The 20776-nt window shown below is 36.9% G+C and overlaps 1 long non-coding RNA gene across 1 annotated transcript in view; it reads right to left on the minus strand.

Annotated features, from left to right (window-relative positions):
* Nucleotides 1–20776, minus strand: part of LOC135277796 (uncharacterized) — a 77166-nt gene that overhangs the window by 54566 nt on the left and 1824 nt on the right. The window lies entirely within an intron of this gene.

Consider the following 20776-nt stretch of genomic DNA (forward strand, 5'->3'; position numbering starts at 1 on the left):
TCTAATTGCCTGGAGGCTGACTCAACTGAAATCATCACGTTTGATGGCAACTGGAAGGTAGACCGGAGGAAAAACTATGAGAAGTTCATGGAAAAAGTGGGTAAAGACTTTATTTCTTTGTAGCTTATTCTTTGCCTTCTTACAAACATTTTTCTTTCTAATCCCTAAATCTCTGGGCTTAGGGATAGCTCCCGATGTGGTAGTGAGGATCCAGAAGATGCTCAGAGTAGGGAAACCATATTCTCACTTCTTATATTAGGAAGAATCCACTATCTCACTAATGGAAGACAAGATTCTTTGAGTGCTGTTCTCTGAAACACACCAAAAAGATCCAGATATGTTTCCTTCACTCTTTAACTGAAAAATGACTTTTTTGTTGTTTACAATAAGAAAATGGCGGCGTGTAATGATAACTTCTAGATTTAAAAACATTCAATTCTAGGGGATGGAAAAGCCAAGACCATACAAGAAAGTAATGGAAAAAAGTATCTTAAAATTTACAGCTCTGAATAAGTTAGATTTAAATCTCATTTCTTCAAACTTATAAAAGTTGTGGAATAATGTTGAGAGGCTAAGTATTTTCTTCAGGGGGCTTTAATTTAACTGATTCTTAAATTGATACCAATACTGTGGTAGCCCATATACTACACAAGATAGGCAAACAAATTCGTGTCATTTTCCTAAAAGAAAAGTTGCATCAATTATAGCCTACAGTTTAGGATTTCTAAGTTCAAATTTATAAAAGTTGTAGATTCTTAGTGATTTTGACTACAATATTTGCTAATTTGCTCGTTTTTGTGTCAGTCAGAAATGCCACAAGAAAAAAAGACAATTATAAAGTTCAAAATTTTAAAGCCACTATGAAAAACAAAGGGGAATTTAAGAAATAAAGAATACTGTATATGTGGAATTAAAGATGCGCTTCCTTATAAACATGAGTATACATTTTAATCCTTCATTTGATATTTCTAGAATTTGATTTACTTAACACTGAAATGAACAGTTTGTTAATCTTATTAAAGTTGCTCAGCTCTAAGATTCTGTAATTCTGTACTCTACTTAATTTTTCTCAAGTTTTGGAGAAACAACTTTAATCAGTTTTCTTGATCTGACTGAACCTCAACTTCTGTAGAAGCAAACTGAATGCTCTTAGTGCAAAGGCAATGCTACTGAGTTTTCTTCCCACCCTCAAAAATAACAAGCAAAACATAACTTGGAAAAATAAACACTTCTATGGCATTTGACTTTATTTTCTCCATTGCCTCACCTTTTGTAGGTGCTAATACAGTGAAAAGGAAGCTTGCAGCTCATGACAATTTGAAGCTGACAATTACACAAGAAGGAAATAATTCAAAGAATCAAGCACTTTTAGAAACATTGAAGTTGTTTTTGAACTTGGTGTCACCTTTTTTTTTTAAATGAGTAATGCATTCTTGATTTCTCTACCCAGTACTGAAATGATCTCTGCCCTATTTCATTTGATGGTTTAATTAATGCAGGTCTCCTTCATTTACTGAAGAAGCCAGTGAAGTTTGTCCATGTTATGTACAGCCCAAATTGGCAGGGTATTTAAATGTTATGCTTTTATTTATATACACATCTGTGAAGAATTTGAATTGAACAACATAAGAATTAGAAAAATACCTTTGAATGACTGAGTATAGACCTATTCATAAAGAACTTTAAAACTGTGTTTTTAAACAGTACAGCAACAGGGCCGAGACAGCGTCTGCCCTACGAGTACAGAGACTGGGACTCACCGCTCTACAGCCCGTCCACCATCACGTCACCATGTACAGAGCTATCACCGCAGTCATTGACAATGGCTCCGGCACGTGCAAGGCCGGCTTCACGGTCAACGATGTCCCTCAGGATATGTTTCCTTTCACTGTAGGTCATTGGGAGTGTACCTCTTCATGTTTAAGAGAACACATTTTAGAAAGTCATCATTTTCAACAAATTTTTTAAAAACTTTTTTTAGCCTCAAAATTTTTCTATTTAAATCACGTTTGTAATGACAATTTAACTACTGTTATGTATTATTTATTAGTTATGCCTTTCTTTAATTAGTTTTACAATCACACAAATTAAAACAAGCACAGAGTTGTTAACCTCTCCATGAAACCAATTTTAACCAAGACTGTGTTTCTGGACACATAACATGAAAGATTCAGAAAGAAGGCCTGCTCATCTGCCTTGAAATTCAGCATATGGAAATTATTGAGGAAAACAAGCATAATGGTTACCTGTACTACTCTGTAGTACTTTGCAATACTCTGTAGCCTAATAGCCTAGGTTCAATCCCGACTCTGTGACTTTAGGTGAATTACTATGCCATTTTACAGTCTCCTCTTCTGTAGCGATAACAGTATCAATTTCATAGGGTTACCAGGGAGATTAAATAAAAGTCTGACATGTTTAAAAGTGCCATTATTATTATAATTAATATGTAGGGGACCTGGACTGTCCTTGAGGGAAATGAAATTGGAAAATTCATACGGACAGACAATGGAAATGACCTGGATGCTGTCACAGATGTACAGGCGATGAACTAGTCCAGGTGAGTTGCAAAATTTATAGCTGTTTCCCAAAGGCAAAAGTGGCTACATGACAATAACTTTTGTCACTGCTGAGCTACATCTCCAGTAAACAGACTACTTCTTTTCTCATAAATCCTTCTGATTTTAAAAATATTGTATAACTATTTTCTGATGCCTATTTACTAAAGAGAACTTAAATATATGTCAAATAACCAATGCCTATTTTAACTGAAAATGTAAATGACTACAAACCAACATGTGTTTTTAAATGGCTGTATCCTGTAACTGTATAAAATGTTGCTATCAACTACAAGAAAAAATAGTATAAACTCATTTAAAACTAAGATGATACTAATACTTCTTCTTAATGTCTTAAAACTTTTCTTAATTTTCTACTTAATTAACATTTAATTTAGATGTAAATCTTAATGGTAAATTCTTCTGTTTGTTAACACCTTTTAGACTTATGTATATGAAGGAGCAGAAGCCAAAAGAATCTTTAAAAAGGATTGAGCATTATTCTTGGAGCACAGCCAAAAATACAAATTGGATGGAAGATCTATATTGTACCAGAACTGTTTCTCTCTCCCCATCAAGTATAAGGTTGCTGACTGATTGGTCCTTTTATAAACATTGGTATATTTCCATTCTTTAAAAGAAGTAAAAGCTAATTAGGATTTAATTTTCTTGATATTCTCTAAGATATATATTTACTAAAAGAATTTGTGACATTTTTAAAAGCAAAAATAAATATTGTTCCCATGTTGCTTTATAGGTAGCCTTGCCTTTTAAAAGAAAAAGTATGTGAATATGCATTGACAGATTGTTTATTGGTAGAGAGAGGGTCTTATTCTGTCACTCAGGCTGGAATGCAGTGGAGAGATCATAGCTCATTGCAATCTCAAATTCCTGGACTCAGGCAATCTTCCTGCCTCAGTCTTCTGAGTAGCTAGGACTTTGGTTACATACCACCATGCCCAGTTAATTTTTGTTTTGTTTTGTTTTTATTTTTTTGAGATGGGGTCTTGCTATATTGCCCAGGCTGGTCTTGAACTCCTGGCCTCAAGCGATCCTCCTGCCTCAGCCTCCCAAGTTTTTTTTTCTTTACATTTGATAAACTAAAAGCATAGGCTGCATATGAGTCTTTAAAATTGTGCACTGATTATGAATAAATTTCTTGCACTGATTGTGAATATCTATTACAATAAAAATGATATATGCTCAACCAGAAAACTTAGAAATAAAAAACACAAATGTAAAATAAATATTTCCATAAACTCATAATTCAGATATAATTGCCATTCTGATTCTGATAGATGTACTCCCAGTCTGCTTTCCTGGGGGGTAGATATTTCCCAATACATACCACTTTGATTAGGATGATAGGAAATAAATGATGCACTAAGTTAAATTAAGTATTATATTACATTTTTCTACACATCAGTGATTCACAGAAACAAATGTATAATGTACCAAGTTAAATTAAAAACTGTATTATATTTTTCTATACATCAGTAATTCCCAGACCTGGCTGAAAAGCAGGATCATCTGATAAACTTCAACAATTTCTGTATTCTTAATCTCCACTGTTATTTTACTATATCAGAATATCTAGTAGAACCAAGAATTCTAGAAAATTTCCTGCTGATTTTGATGCAGCCTGTCTACTAACTGGTCTCTGAGAACAATGGAAATATAGTTACCAATGCCATTTTTAATGACCCCCTTCTTTTTTGTTGTTGTATGTTTCTTCATATAAACACATACATTGCTGATTTTCTTTTTTGTTGTTGTTATATTTCTTTTGACATAAATACATACATTGCCAATTTTTCAGGGCTCAGAAAGTGTACTTTTATTCATATTTTCACAGGATGTACTATTTTGTGTGCTTCAAAGCAGGGTATATGTTAGGGGATGGAGGGAGGGGTCAAATGTGTAAGCATTTCTAACTCTATGGGCTTCTGACAAATTCTTTTTCACACTGATGCAGATAACAGCTTAACATTTACATAGTTCTTACTACATGTCATACACTGTTCTAAGTGGTATACACATATGACACATACATTAAAATGTAGAAAGGAGGTTGAGTAAGACCTAACACCATAAAAACCCTAGAAGAAAACCTAGGCAAAACCATTCAGGACATAGGCGTAGGCAAAGACTTCATGACCAAAACACCAAAAGCATTGGCAACAAAAGCCAAAATAGACAAATGGGACCTAATCAAACTCCACAGCTTCTGCACGGCAAAAGAAACAATCATTAGAGTGAATCGGCAACCAACAGAATGGGAAAAAATTTTTGCAGCTTACCCATCTGACAAAGGGCTGATATCCAGAATTTACAATGAACTAAAACAGATTTACAAGAGAAAAACAAAACAATCCCATTCAAAAATGGGCGAAGGATATGAACAGATACTTTACAAAAGAAGACATACATGAGGCCAACAAACACACGAAAAAATGCTCATCATCCCTGGTCATTAGAGAAATGCAAATCAAAACCACATTGAGATACCATCTCACGCCAGTTAGAATGGCGATCATTAAAAAATCTGGAGACAACAGATGCTGGAAAGGATGTGGAGAAATAGGAACACATTTACACTGCTGGTGGGAGTGTAAATTAGTTCAACCATTGTGGAAGACAGTGTGGCAATTCCTCAAGGACCTAGAAATAGAAATTCCATTTGACCCAGCAATCCCATTACTGGGTATATATCCAAAGGAGTATAAATCGCCCTACTATAAGGACACATGCACACGAATGTTCATTGCAGCACAGTTTACAATAGCAAAGACCTGGAACCAACCCAAATGCCCATCGATGGTAGACTAGATAGGGAAAATGTGGTACATATACACCATGAAGTATTATATACACCATGAAGTATTATGCAGCCATCAAAAACGATGAGTTCGCGTCCTTTGTAGGGACATGGATGAACCTGGAAGCCATCATTCTCAGCAAACTGACACAGGAACACAAAATCAAACACCGCATGTTCTCACTCATAGACGGATGTTGAACAATGAGAACACATGGACACAGGGAGGGGAGCACTATACACTGGGGTCTGTTGGGGGGAAATAGGGGAGGGACAGCGGGGGGGTGGGGAGTCGGGGAGGGATGCCATGGGGAGAAATGGCACATATGGATGAAGGGGAGGAAGGCAGCAAATCACACTGCCACATATGCACCTATGCAACAATCTTGCATGTTCTCCACATGTACCCCAAAACCTAAAATGCAATTAAAAAAAAGAAGTTTGAGTACATGATGAAAATGAATAGATCAGAGAGTATGTAATCTTTGAAAGCTGAATACTGAGTGTTCTTACTTATAAATGGGAGCTAAATAATGTATATACATGGACACAGAGTGTAGAATAGTAGACACTGGAGACCTGGAAGGGTTGGAGGGTCAGCCAGGGGTGAAGGGTGGGGTGAGAGATGAGAATTTACTTAATGGGTACAATGTACATTATTTGGGGGTTGATGGTTACTGCCTAGACTTTACCACTATGCAATATATCCATGTAACAAAACTATACTTGTCCTCCTTAAATTTATATAAAAACGCTTAAATCTACATTCATTTCATAATTTCATAAAAATGTTGACACAGGAAATGTAATTATCTAAATTTTTACATGCTTCTCTTCATAAAAACTCAATGTACTTTTATCCATCTAATCTTATCTGTCTGCCATACATGAATCAGGAAAAGGCAGGTATTAATCTCATTTAAGGGAGACAAAAGCATAAGGAAGGTTTTTAGCTTGTCTAATATGGTAAAAAGTCTGTGATGAACAGAAGAATTAAACATAGGTCTTGACTTCCAGTCTAGATCATTATGATCTATGCTATTACTTAGCCTGTTACAAACAAAAATATATTAAGAAAAAAATGTCCTCAATTCCTCAGTGGCACCCAAGAATAGCACTCTAAATGAGTCAGGTCAGACTGTAAAGTAATAATGTTCAGTGGTTAAACACATCTATTTCTAGTCTCATTGCAGGCTTACTTTTTTCACAATTTATATCCTTTCTAGTATTAAATTTCCACCATTTATTAGTATTGGAGAGCAGCCTATTATTTGTTAAGCAACATCCATTTCAATAACCCTTTTCTGAGAAAACTAACCTTGTCATTACAAAACCCTGCTTGGCCAAAAGAGGGTCCCTGACCCAACAGTACCCAATCTATCACAATTTGGCCAAATCATTAGCTCTGTGTAGAAGGTAAAATAACTGACCGAACCTACAAGAACCTCTTTTCAGCAAGTGTGAATTTGAGAAGTACACAGTTAGTAGTTGATAGGAAGGAAAAAGGTTTACAGAGGACATATAGGGCAGACAATAAGTAGAAGTAACGAGTACATGAAACCATGAACAAGCAGAAACTATAAGGTGGATACCAGAATGTTGGGGCAGTAGAAGCAGCTGGAGTGGTAGAAGCTGAAATATTTACACATGAAATATGGTATCTGGGAACTGCTTCAAATTGCTTTCTCCCCAGTCTAGGGTTGGGGAGGAAGATTGGTACAAGTTGCCAATTCTTGCAGTTGTTGCAAAGTGCCTGACACATAATAACATGATAGGTTCACTGAATAGGAACATGGGAATCCATTATACTCATCTCTGTGCTTTTGAATGTTTTTGAGATTTTCCATAACAAAAAGGTAAAAATATAAAATTACATACACATATAACTCCAGAATCCAACCACTTCCCATCACTTCCACTGCTATCACCTTAGTATGAGCCACCATTATCTTTCTCCTGGATTACTGTCGTAACTCCCTAAAAAGCCTCCAAACTTCTACCTTCCCTACTCCACCCCCTTTAGTCTCTTTTTCAACACAGCAGCCAGAAGGATCCTTTAAAAATCTAAATCTGATCACGTCACTTCTCTGCTCAAACTGCTGCAATGGCTCCCATTTCACACAGAGGAAAAAGCCAATGTTCTTACAATGCCCTGTAAGACCCTACACGATCAGAACCCCCATTACCTATCCGACACGTGGTCCTGTTTTTCATGAAATATCTGGGGGAAGAGAGTTTCAAGCAGAGGAAACACCCTGGAGCAAAGACACCAAGGCAGTAGCAAACCTGATAAATCTGAGGAACACAGACAGCCTGGAAAGAGACCCCAAGATCACCCTGAGCTGACCAAAAACAAAACCAATGTTCAGGAAACACAGGCTGACTCAGCCTCCCTAAAATTCAGGAATGATGTGGTGAAAGAGAATGGGTTTTAGAATCACTGACTTACCCAAATTCTTGTCTTCCCATTTGCTGACTAAAATTCAAGTTCTGATTCTCAATTTTTCTCACTTGAAACATGGGGAAAATGTAACGATTGTCTGAGATTGTTGCTAATTGAGGTATTATATGTGAGACACCTAGTGTAATACCTAGCATATAGCTGGTATTCAAATGTAACACAAACATGTACCCTTCTCCTGTAGAGAAAATGTGGGCAAAGTATATCCTGAGTAGATGGGAAAACTCTTTTCTTAAAATACCTCTCCTGGAGTCTGCATGAGAGAGAGTGAGCCTTGGCCTGGTAGATGAGAACAATTAGTTCCAGTCCAGCCTGTGACATAACTAGCTGGGGACTTTGGGAGAGTCTCTTCATCTCTTTGGAATGTAGTTCAATCATCTTCAAAATGAGAGGACTGAACTAGATCTCTAAATTTTATTTCAGTGCTAAGATTCTATGATTTCTGAATAACATTTGGTGATTCCTTCCTTTCTTAAGCAGCCCTTTGGGTGTGGGCCACAGGGGACAGGGCATTACAATAATGGAAGGTAGGATGGGAAGAAAAAATTATTTACATATGTCTTGTGCAGGCTCAAAGGGCCCTGTGCTCTGTTTAATGTTCTTCTGTACTGTCCTAAAATTCTCAATGCTTTTTGAACAAGTTCTGCATTTCATTTTACACAGGGCCCTGAAAATTATGGGGTGGTCCTATTTCTATAGACTATTAATAAGTACAAAAGGTATTTTCTATGAGAAACTACAGAGAATGGTAGCAAGGCATCTCTTGGCACCTAAAGAGACATGAATGGATGAAAAGATAGTTGCCTGGGATAGAATAGAAGTGAGAGAGTCGGGATAGGGAGAGGAAAAATGAGGTAGATGGTCACTTCAGCATTATAAAGTGCTTCTTTACCTTTTGCTACTTGCTTTCTCTAAACTATAGCATAAGAATGCCATCTACTGGCCAAGAATACAGACTCTTTCAGAGGTTTCCAATGCAGTCTCTTCGCTGCATTTCAGTGTCTAGACAGTGTTCCAGAAAGGGCTGACATGCCATATTCTGCACTTTAAAATGATTATGATTAAATGCTTCTTCAGTTCCAAACTCCATACTAAACAAAGTTAATACAAAGACTCCTCCTGAACCGATCCACTAGAACAGCTTTCATTCATTGAACAAAAAATATAAAGCGCTATGTGCCAGGCAGCAAGTATTTAATGATGAACACCACTGGTAGAGATATTTCGGTCATTAAGAATTTCCTCAAATGGATACAAATTCTCAGGCTCATCTTGGGTCTGAATCAAAATACCAAGAATAGCATCATAACCTTCAGCATTGGATGGTCATCTAGAGTAGGGTTATAGTTTCACTCAGTATGTGCTAATATGCAGGGTGGTATATATTGCCTTTAGGCCCAATGAGAAACCTTCAGGCTATTTTCTGGAAGAGACTTTACTGGAGAAATGACTCGAAAAGAAGAATAAGCAAGACAGTGGCAGAAGATGAAAGTTAGGAGCAAATGGTACAAATCAATAGTCATGGATAAACATAGTGTTCCAGAGGGCTTCTCTCATCCATGTATATCCTCATTGAAGTTTCCATTAGAATGAAGGATTTCAAGAAGTCTTCTCTGCCATGTAATCAAGTTTACCAGAAATGACAGAGGGAGCTTAAACAATTGCTAGTAGGACTGCTGTGAAGATGTAGCAGAATTCTGAAGGAGGGCAGGCAAGGAAGTGCTCCCTAAATGTCAGCCCAGTTTCAAAGCCACATCTCTCAGATGACAGGTAGTGTAACTGGGTTCTTATCAAACATACTCACTGAAGAAAACACCTGAAAGTCAAAGAACAGTAATCTTCCTAAACTTGAAAACAAAATGTCCTTCAGATAAAGGAGTATATGCTCAATGTCATTTCTTGGTTTCAATTTAGAAACTTTTTAACAAGATACGTTTTTTAAAAAGGATACCGAAGGGCATAAACGTGACACAGAACTTCTTCTCTTTAGCATTTCCTCGGAACAGAGCAGCCTCAGTGAAGATGGAGGTTATTTCACAATCCCAGTCCAGACTGAGTGTTTGTCCCTGCATGTTCCCATGGCACAAGGTGTTCAACTCCAGCAATACCATTTCTCTGTATTCAATCTGCTTGCCTGCTCCTCTAGTTTGTGAGCTATATGAGAGCAAGGATAGGGTCTTATATTTACACCCTACACTGTATCCCTTTAACGTAGTAAATATTAATGATTGTAGTTTGAGGCATGCTGGACAGCCCCAGCCTCAGAAAGCCAGCTTTCCCCATTCTTTCTTATACCCAGAAGTTCTAAAGAGGGAATCAGTCCTTGTTGTTCTTTGCAGACAGATAAACTTATTCTGAACCAGATCACCCTAGCCATAGCTGATTAGGTCAAAATGGCCACCTGATCCAAGGGCAGCCAATGATAGGAAAACTTTGTCCATGACCAATAATTCTCATTAATTAAAATCAGGTAGGGTCTCTCTGTTGAGAATTTGTCTTCAATTCGCAGAAAAAGTCATTAGCTAGTAATGATGGGCAAAAGTTAAAAGATACAGATGGAAAAGCAAACAACAGAGGCCATGAGGTAAGAGCAGTCATGATGAGTAAACAAAAACTGGATAAAAGAAAAGAGGGGTGAGATAATATATTTAGATGTGGAAGTAATGAATTATTGTTTCTGGTGGATAAAAACATAACTTGTTCAGTATAGGCTCCTTGTATCCCGAGTAGCCAAGAATACATATTTCTTTAACCAAATATGAATCAAGCACCTACCATGTGCTAAATATGACATGAGTTTTAGTGGTGAACCAGACAAATGTATTTTGTTTCGATGGAACTTCAATCTAGCTTAGAAGCTTAGAATCTAGATAAGGAAGATACATTGAACGAGTAAAAATTATTGTGATAAGAATTATAAAGTGTAAAGGTGGGCTCTCATGGAAATATATGCTATCTTGAATTACACTGTCCATTGAACTATTTTTCATAAGATGCTTGATTATATGGACTTCTTTGAATTCTTAAAAGGCCTAATTGACATTTCAGACTCCTGTCATCCTTATTATCATACAAATTGGCTCCTAAGCACAAGGAAGAGATCATAAAATCTAAATGAATGCCTTATTTATAAAACACAGCACTAATTCAGATACAGTTAAATGCAACTCCTACTACCACTACTAGTTAACAGTTATTAATACATGGTGTTTCCAATGTGCCAGAAATTTTTCAAAGTGCTTTATAATACCAATTCATGTTCATCATCACAACAAAGCCTATATAATAAGAACAGTTATTACTAGGCTCATTTTACTCATGAGAAAACTCAGGCAGAGAGAGGTTACATAGCTTGCCCAAGGTCAACAGCCAGTAAGTCGCTGAACTAGGATTTGGACTCAAGCAGTCATCCTAGAGTCCAAATTCAATTTTATTTAATGTGGTTATGTAGGTAAATTTTCATTTGACATATCATCCATCAAATACATATTAAGTATGTCTTATATGCAGGCACTATATGCCAGGTGCTGATCTAGGGGTTAGAGATACAACAAAGAACAAGACAGACAAAAATCCCTGTTGTCATGGAAGGGATACAGATAATAAACAAGAGAATGAAGTGAAATATATTGTATATTTGATGATATAAGTGCTACTGAGAAAAAACCAGAAAGAGAGATGTGGAGTGTCAAGAGGTGAGATCATGGGTACAGTTTTAAATAGAGAGTTGGATGGCATTAAATAGATAACATTTGAGCAACAGCCTGAAGGGAGTTAGAGAATAAGTCATTCTAAGTATGTTTTAGTCAATGCTCTGGATTTGGATCCTTGAGCCAGTGACATTCCTAAAAGAGCCTTGGAATTACACTGAGTGTTTCTGGGCTCTGTAATATAAAGAGTCTCAGGCTGGATACAGTAGCTCACACCTGCAATCCCAGGTACTCAGAAGGCTGAGGCAGGAAGATCGCCCTTGTGCCCATGAGTTAAAGGCTGTAGTGAGCCATGATCATGCTACTGCACTCCAGGCTGGGAGAGACCCTTTCTGAAAAAAATAAATAAAGAGCCTAATTAGCATAGCCTATGTGGGCTCAAAGTTGCTCCCTAAGGAAGAACAGAGTAATGTAACAAAATAAGCTTTATGAAACAAGCAATAGATTCCTATCTTTTGAACTGGAATTTCTGAAGGATTATTTTGTGAGGTAACAATACTGAAAACTTTATGAACTCTATTCTTCCCAGTTTCTAGCTGTTATAAAGCCAACACATGATCTATTTTAGTCTGCCTGCATTACAAATTGAGGAAGTCATTCTTACACTAGGGAGAGTAGCTCTAACTGCTTGTGGGGGTCATATTATTCATTCTCTTAGGTTCCTAGGGAGTACCCTTAATCCCCAGGAGAAAGAACCTCTATGAAAAGAAAGTTGTTTATGAAATTTAGTGTGCATGGGAATGATGAAGGAACAGAGGAAAAGACCAGAGCTGTACTATTCCTACATTCTATAACTCTGACCACTATTGAACCATGAGCCTGTTTCACTCTTAAGTTGATTTAGGTTAGCTTTTTGGTGTCATCTTTTACCTCCTATGCCTCATGCTTTTCAAAATCAAGTAACACGTCCCCAACTTTGAGATCCTGTTGAAATACTCCAACAGTTTAAATGAACAGAACTACACCAGTGTGTGGTCCATTTGCCAACACAGAAAGTAGGAGGAAAATAAACTTTTTCTTTTAAACTCTGAGAATACTCTAAATTTGTTACTTATTTTTAAGCATGGGAACATCTTCTCAAAAGAAATCTTCATGGAAGCCTAACAATGCTTACACTGTCAACTCTACTCTGCACCCAGAAGAGGGTACACTAGCTCATTCTTAATGCAACAGCACTTGAGGTTTTCCACTTCAATACTCCTTTAAGGGAGTAAAGAATGGCATAACCTGAAGTTGTCGCAAGAAGCAATTATCTGAAGCATCTGGACTTGTTCAATCAGATCTGAGAACAAAGTACTGGACTAGATGGTGTCCTCAAAGTCTTACCATGGGTCCTGGAATATTAGGGTTTGGTTGGCAGCAGAAACTCCTCCTTTCACATCTATAATTACCTTTTGGGCTATCAGCTGGGACATGGGGGCCAAAAGGGCTTAGGTATTTTCCAGTTCACAGATCCAGTGTCTTCTAAGCTTTTCTACTTTCTTTTTTTTAGCATCTGAAAACTTCATCTTTTAAGACTGTAAAGAGCCCCACTTAAGATATAAAAGGCAAGGGCCAGATGTGGTGGCTCACACTCAAAATCCCAGTGCTTTGGGGGGCCAGGTGAAATAATCACTTCAGGCCGAGAGTTTGAGACTAACTTGGGCAACACAGTGAGACCCTTTCTCTCCCCCTCTCTCTATATAAAAATATATAAAGAAAATTATTTACTGAAGAACTGCTACCCTGATTGCTTCCAGAGAGTCCAATTTAATAAATCACAAGAATTATCTGTTTTAGAACTTTAAGGTTGATTTAATCCCCTAATGAAGACCAGTGTGACTTTGTGTTGTGGGGAAGGTGAAGACTGTCAAGTATCAATATTCTTTTTTTTTAGGATGGGGGGGTTCTTTTACTATGGTAAGAGACATATAATATACAATTTGCCATTTTAACTATCTTATATGTCAACTGAGACTATTATATTCACAATGTTGTATAATTCCACCACCATCTGTTTCCAAAATTTTTTATAACCACAAACAGAACCTTTCCATTAAGCAGTAACACCCAGTTGCCCCCATCTCCCAAGATCCTGAAAAAATCACATATTTTCTCCCATTCTATAGACTGTCTTTTTACTTGTGTCTGGCTTAAATGAAATGCTTATTTCATTTAGCATTTTTTCAAACATTATTTTAAAACACTTGGCATTATTTCAAGACTCATCCATGTTGTAGCACGTTATCAGAATTTCATTCCTTTTTATTGCTGAGTAATAATTAGCTATGTGTATAACTACATTTGGTTTATCCATCCATTTACGGACAGTTGAGTTGTTTCCACTTTTTGGCTATTGTTAATAGTGCTGCGATGAAACAGCATACTTGGTGTATACTTGGTGTACAACTATCTGAGTCTTTGTTTCAAATTATTTGGGTTACATACCTAGAAGCAGAATTACTAGGTCATATGGTTCTTCTTTAACTTTCTGAGGAGCCTCTAAATTACTTTCCATAATGGCTGCATCATTTTACATTCCCACCAGCAACGTTAAAGGATTTAAGTTATCCCACATCCCTGCCAACACTTGTTATTTTCTGTATTATTATTATTATATTATTATTGCCATCCTAGAAGATGTGAAGTGGTATCTCATTGTGATTTTGATTTGCATTTCCCTAATGACTAATGGTGTAGAGCATATTTTCAACTGCATGTTGGCTATTTGTGTATCTTCTTTGGAGAAATGACTGTTCAAGTCCTTTATGAGTCCCTTTTTAACTGAGTTGTCTTTTTGTTGTGGAGTTGTAGAAGTTCTTTACATATTCTGTATATTAAATCTTTATCAGATATATCACTTACAAAAATTTTCTCCTATTCTGTAAACTGTCTTCTTACTTTCTTTATAATGTTCTTGATGCCCAAAAGTTTTTAATTTTGATGAAGTCCAATTTATCTCTTTTGTTGTTGTTGCTTGATATTAGCTGTGGGTTTTTCATTATATCCCTTATCAAGTTGAGGAAGTTCCCATCTATTCTCAGTTTTCTGAGTGTTTTTATTAGGAAAGGGTATTAGATTTCACCAAATGCTTATTATGCTCAATTGAAATGAAATGATTGTCTTTTTTCCCTTTGTTTTACTAATGTGGCATATTATACTAATTGACTTTCTTATGTTGAGCTACCCTTGCATTCCTGGGCTAAACCTCATGTAGTAACAGTGTATGATCCTTTTCAAATGCAGTTGGTAACCAGGCACAGTGGCTCAGGCTTTTAATCCCAGCACTTTAGGAGGCCAAAGCAGGCAGATCACTAGGTCAGGAGTCCAAGATCATCCTGGCTAACAGGGTGAAACCCTGTCTCTATAAAAAATAACAAAATAAAATAAAATCTGTTAGTTTGGGTTTGCTAGTATTTTTGAGAATTTTTTTTTTTTTGAGACAAGTCTCACTCTGTCGCCAAGGCTGGAGTGCAATGGCTCACTGCAACCTTTGCCACCTGGGTTCAGTCAACTTTCCTGTCTTAGCCTCCCCAGTAGCTGGGATTACAGGCACCTGCCACCGTGCCTGGCTAATTTTTGTACTTTTAGTAGAGATGGGGTTTCACATGTTGGCCAGGCTGGTCTTGAACTCCTGACTTCATGAGCCACCTACCTCGGCCTCCCATAGTGCTGGGATTTCAGGCATGAGCCATGGTGCCCAGCTCTTTTTGAGAATTTTCGTATCTATATTCATAAGGGATACTGGTCTGCATTATTTATTGCAGTAAAGGCATATAACATAAAACTTACCATATTAATCATTTTCAAAAGTATGGTTTAGTAGTGTCAAACATATTCACAAAGTTGTGAAACAGATCTCCAAAACGTTTTCATCTTGCAAAACTATAACTCTATGCCTATTAAACAATTCGCCTTTTCCCTCTGTCCCCCAGCCCCTGGTAACCTCCACTCGACTTTCTGCTTCTTGGAATTTGACTACTTAAGATACCTCATGTAAGTGGAATCATATAGTATTTGTCTGTCACTGGCTTATTTCACTTAGCATAATGACCTCAAGGCTCATCCATGTTGTAGCATTTGACAGGATTTCCTTTCTCTTAAGGCTGAATGATATTCCATTTTATGTACATAATACATTTTTTTAATCCTTTCACCTGTTGATGGACATTTGGGTTGCTTCCACCTCTTGGCTATTGTGAATAGTGCTGCTGTAAACATGGGTGTGCAAATACCTGTAATTTTCTTTTCTTTTGTCATTGTCTGCCTTGGTATCAGTGTACTGGCTTCATAGAATGAGTTAGAGAGTGTTCCCTCAGTTCTATTTTTTTTGGGGAGAGTTTGAAAAAAATAGTATGAATTCTTTTTTAAATGTTTGATAGAATTCACCAGAGAAGTGATCTAATCCTGGACTTTTCTTTGTTGGAATGTTTTGATTACTGATTTAATCTCCTTACTTGTTACAGATCTGTTCAGCTTTTCTATTCATCTAAGTTATCTAATTTGTTGACATACAATTATTGTAGTATCTCCTTATAATTCTTTTTATTTCTGTAAGTTTGGTGGTAATATCTACACTTTCATTTATGATTTAGTTATTTGTGTCTTCTCACTTTTTTTGTGTGTAGCTAACTAAAGGTTTGCCAATTGTGTTGACCTTTTCAAATAACCAACTTTTGGTTTCACTGATTCCCTTTATGGATTTTCTATTCACTATTTCATCTATCTCTGCTCTAATCTTTATTGTTTCCTGTCTTCTGATAGCTTTGAGTTTATTTGCTCTCCATTTTCTATTTCCTTATGGTGTAAAGTTAGGTTGATTTGACATCTTTCTTTTTTAATGTAGGCATTTATATTTATACATTGTCTTCACTACAATCTATAAGTTTTCATATGTTGTATTTTCTTTTTCATTTGTCTCTCAAGTATTTTCTAATTTCCTTTGTGATACCCTTTTTGAACTACTGGTTAAGAATGTGTTAAGTTTCCACATATTTGTGAATTTTCCGGTTTTCCTTCTGTTATTAACCTCTAACATCATTTCATTGTTATCAGAGACATTGCTGACTTTAATTTTTAAAACCTTATTAAAATTTATTTTATGCCTTAATATATCATATATCCTGGAGAATGTTTCATGTATACTTGATAAGACTGGGTATTTTGCTGCTGTTGGGTGGAGTTCCACATGTGTCTGCTAGGTACAGCTGGTTTATAGTGTTGTTCAAGCCCTCTATTTTCTTATTGGTCTTCTGTCTAAATGTTCCACCCATTATTAAAAGTGAAGTATTAAAGTTTCCAAAAATTTCTGTAGAACTGTCTATTCCTCCTTCAATCCTGTCAATATCTGCTTCATATATTTTGATTCAGCATTTTCTTGGTTGCTGTAAACTTCTGACTGTTTTCTAGCATTCTGACAAAGTTATTTCAGACTTTTCCTTGTTTTTCAATGCTGCTGTACAGGGACAGGAACTTGGAGTTGCTATTCCACCATTTTGAACATGGGTCATCAAAGGTGACTTTTTGACACTAGCTTTCACCAGAACAGGAAAAACAAAAACAAAAACAAAAACAAACCAGTCAATCTGTTCTCCAACAGGTATATTTATAGGTATGAACAAGAATGCTGAGCTTCCTCAGTAGAGGCCTTAAGCCACATTCCCTGCATCTATCTCTTCCATTCCATGTTGGTTCTTGAGTAATCCCTGAGGAATCACAGCATTCTAGGAAATTTAGTTTAAAAAGCACCATCACAAATCATTAAAGCCCCTTGATACTTATGTGCCTACTGCCTGTGATCTGATGTCAGAAATAGTTAAATAATGATTTTGGACTAGACTATCTCTTGCTTATTTTCTAATTTACTTTTTTTCAACAAACTTTCCAACTTCTAGTTAATAAAATGCATTTTCATTGAGAAAATTTGAAAAATATGGAAAAGCACAAAGAATGAAACTATCTGTGATCCCATCTCCAAGGATAACTGCTATTAACATGGTTACATTTGTCACACTTATAAGTCTAATTCTGGTCAATATTTTATATATAGCAATGATCACCTTAGCATCCATTTATTTATTCTAAATTAACAACTTTTTAATTCCAAGCATAGGTTTTAATTCCAAGCACAGGTTTTTTATGCTTAGAAAGGTATAATTTTATGAGGTAAAAACATGTCATGTATTGACTAACCTTTCAATCTCCATCCTCAATGACTGCCCCTCTAACACCTTCCTATAAAACAAATAACAGGTTGATTGCTGATGATCAGCCTAATAAAATTTAAAAGTTGTAGGCTTCAAAATCTTAGTCTTTTGTGCCTACTAGTTAAGCTCTGCTCTACTGAAGTTGTTTTTAAACTTTTAAAAGCAGAAGGATGCTTTGTTTTGAAATAAAATCTTGTATGAAACTCTAAAATATAAACAAAACTAAGTTTTTATGGTTGAAGTCTGTTTGTACATGTATAAGTAAATAGCAAAAACAGCTTTAATTTTCTGTGACTAGTATGTTCACAGCCAGTTCTGCTTAGCCTTCCAAATACCAAATCATTATGCAGAACCCCAGGCTCTGTAATACCGTTTGAAAACTTCATTGCTCTGTTATATATCCTCAGTCAGTACTTTTAATGAATTGGTTGAAATTGCATTCTGTATCTCTTATGGCTCCTTGGACAACGTCTGACACACAGCAGGTATTAAAAAGTATTTACTGAAATTAAAGAAGGAAAATCCATAAAGGGGGAAAGGATTGGCACATATCCATTACTAGTACTTCGAAAATTCTCAGAAAGTATCCCTGCTGACAGTATAGCTCAACTGCTATTATACACTATTATGTTCTAAAACACAGAATTTAACAAGTATTTTTTTTTTACCTGGATTGTGTTAGTGGTTGCAGAATATAACAAAATATTGTTGAATAAATATTTAATTTCTTCCATGTTGAAGACACTGTTTGAAGGGCTGTGGGGATTGCAAAGATGGCAAAAATACTGTCTCTCCTTTAAAGAACACGTAATATTTGCCAGGCTCAGTGGCTCATGCCTGTAATCCCAGCAGTTTGAGAGGCTGACACAGGAGGATCACTTGAGGCTGGGATTTTGAGAAAGCCTGGGCAATATAGTGAAACCCCATTTCTACAAAAATAAACATTAATAAAAAACAAGTCTCGCATGGTGGTGTGTGCCTACAGTCCTACCTACTGAGAAAGCTGAGGTTGGAGGATTGCTTGAGCCCAGGGGTTCAAGGCTGCCATGAACTCTGATAGCACCACTGCACTCAAGCCTGGGTGATAGACCAATACCCTGTCTAAAAACAAATGAAAACTTAATACTCTAAAAGGGGAGAAAGTTTACATAAAATTGCTAGAAAGCAAGCCAATATGCCAGACAATATCAAGAAAATTTCAGTATTTTCTGAGTCAGACATAGGGAAATTTTGAAAGATGACCAGTCTAATACATAGCCCCATTAATAGGAGGCCATTACAGAATGTAGAGGGAAATAATAGGTTCCAGAGGAAGGCAAAAAACTATGGAAACGAATACTTCACTCACTGCCTTGATCTTGAGAAAATAACCCTCCTCCCATGAAGAAAACATAACATAGAAAGAAGTTAGGGACAAGTTACATGTGAAGTTTTCACAATTGGTATGTTAGAAATAGCAAGAATGGAGAGATTAATGTGAATTGTAGTGAAGGAAACTTTATGAAGTTGGCACTTAAATTGGGCCCCAAAGGATGAGTAGGATTTAGAGCGGTGAGAAAGCATTCCAGTTCAACAGGAACAACATGCACCAAAGCCCAGAGGCCAAGAGAACAGTTTCCATGAGGAAGACAGAAGAAAGCACTCTGACTGGAGCAAAGAATGTTTGCTGGGCGCCAGGTTGGCTGAGTAGAGTGGTGCCAGATTAATAGTGGGTATAAAGGTGGAAACAGCTAAAGACCAAGATGAAGATAAAAGAGAAGCTGCAACATAGTTATAATGATAGTACAATTCTTTCTTTGTTAGAGCAGGGAGGGAACAGGATCTTGCTGTAGCTCAGGCTGAAGTGCAGTGGTACAATTGTAGTTCACTGCAGCCTTGACCTCTAGCGATCCTTCTACTTCGGCCTCCCAAGTAGCTGGGACTACAGGGGTGTGCCACCACACCCAGCTAACTTTTGTACTTTTTGTAGAGATGGGATTTTGCCATGTTGCTCAGGCTTGTCTCGAATACCTCGACACAAGCAATCTAGCCACCTTGGCCTCCCAAAGTTGGGATTACAGGCATGAACAACAGTGCCCAGCAGATAGTACAACTCTCAAACAAAGAAAACTACCAAAGGTATACAAAGGAGTAAGAATAGAAGAGAACAGGCCAGGCACGGTGGCTCAGCCTGTAATACCAGCACTTTAGGAGACGGAGGCAGGCAGATCACCTGAGATCAGGAGTTCGAGACCAGCCTGCCCAACATGGCAAAACTTTGCCTCTACTAAAAATACATAAATTAGCCAGGTGTGGTGGTGGACATCTGTAATCCCATCTACTCAGGAGGCTGAGGCAGGGAAAATCGCTTGAACTGACGGGGAAGTTTGCAGTGAGCCAAAATAATGCCATTGCACTTCAGCCTGGGGGACAGAGCAAGACTCCATCTCAAAAAAAAAAAGAAAAAAGAGGTTGCAGTGAGCCGAGATTGCACCACTGCATTCCAGCCTGGGCAACAACAGAGTGAGCCTCCATCTCAAAAAAAAGGAAGAGAACAGTAACAACAAAATGAATAAAATGACCCAGAAGTTGGAGAAATAACCTGTGGTACCAATCAACAGGGCTATTGTTTGGACAAGTACCCAATTTGAAATAGAGGAAAAGATGAAGTTAAGATGAGAAAGAATAAGATACATATATTTCCAGATGAAAATTACAATAACCAAATTCTCCACTGTTGGATTAGTTATTCTATAAAATTAGTTTAATTCCTAGGATGTTCATGAGGATGCTTTATTACATGGACATACTGGCTTGAGAGCTGCATAAAAAACTTGCATTATCCCTTGGGTTAAAGCCAAATTAATCATGTACCTGTTGAGAACTTACTGCACTTGAAGTTCAGAAGATCTGTAACATCTTCTTAAAAACACTTAGCTATCTTTGGCCTGATTGTTATAGCATTTTCATATACTGCCTTCTCTGCCCCAACCCAATCAGATTAATTGTGCTGACAGAATTATGGATGTGTTGGATCATGGTTGCATTCCAATGATTCAATCTGT

Source organism: Aotus nancymaae, unplaced genomic scaffold, assembly GCF_030222135.1.
Source record: "Aotus nancymaae isolate 86718 unplaced genomic scaffold, 86718_ANA_hifiasm-v0.15.2.pri h1tg000033l, whole genome shotgun sequence".
Classification (NCBI taxonomy): Eukaryota; Metazoa; Chordata; class Mammalia; order Primates; family Aotidae; genus Aotus; species Aotus nancymaae.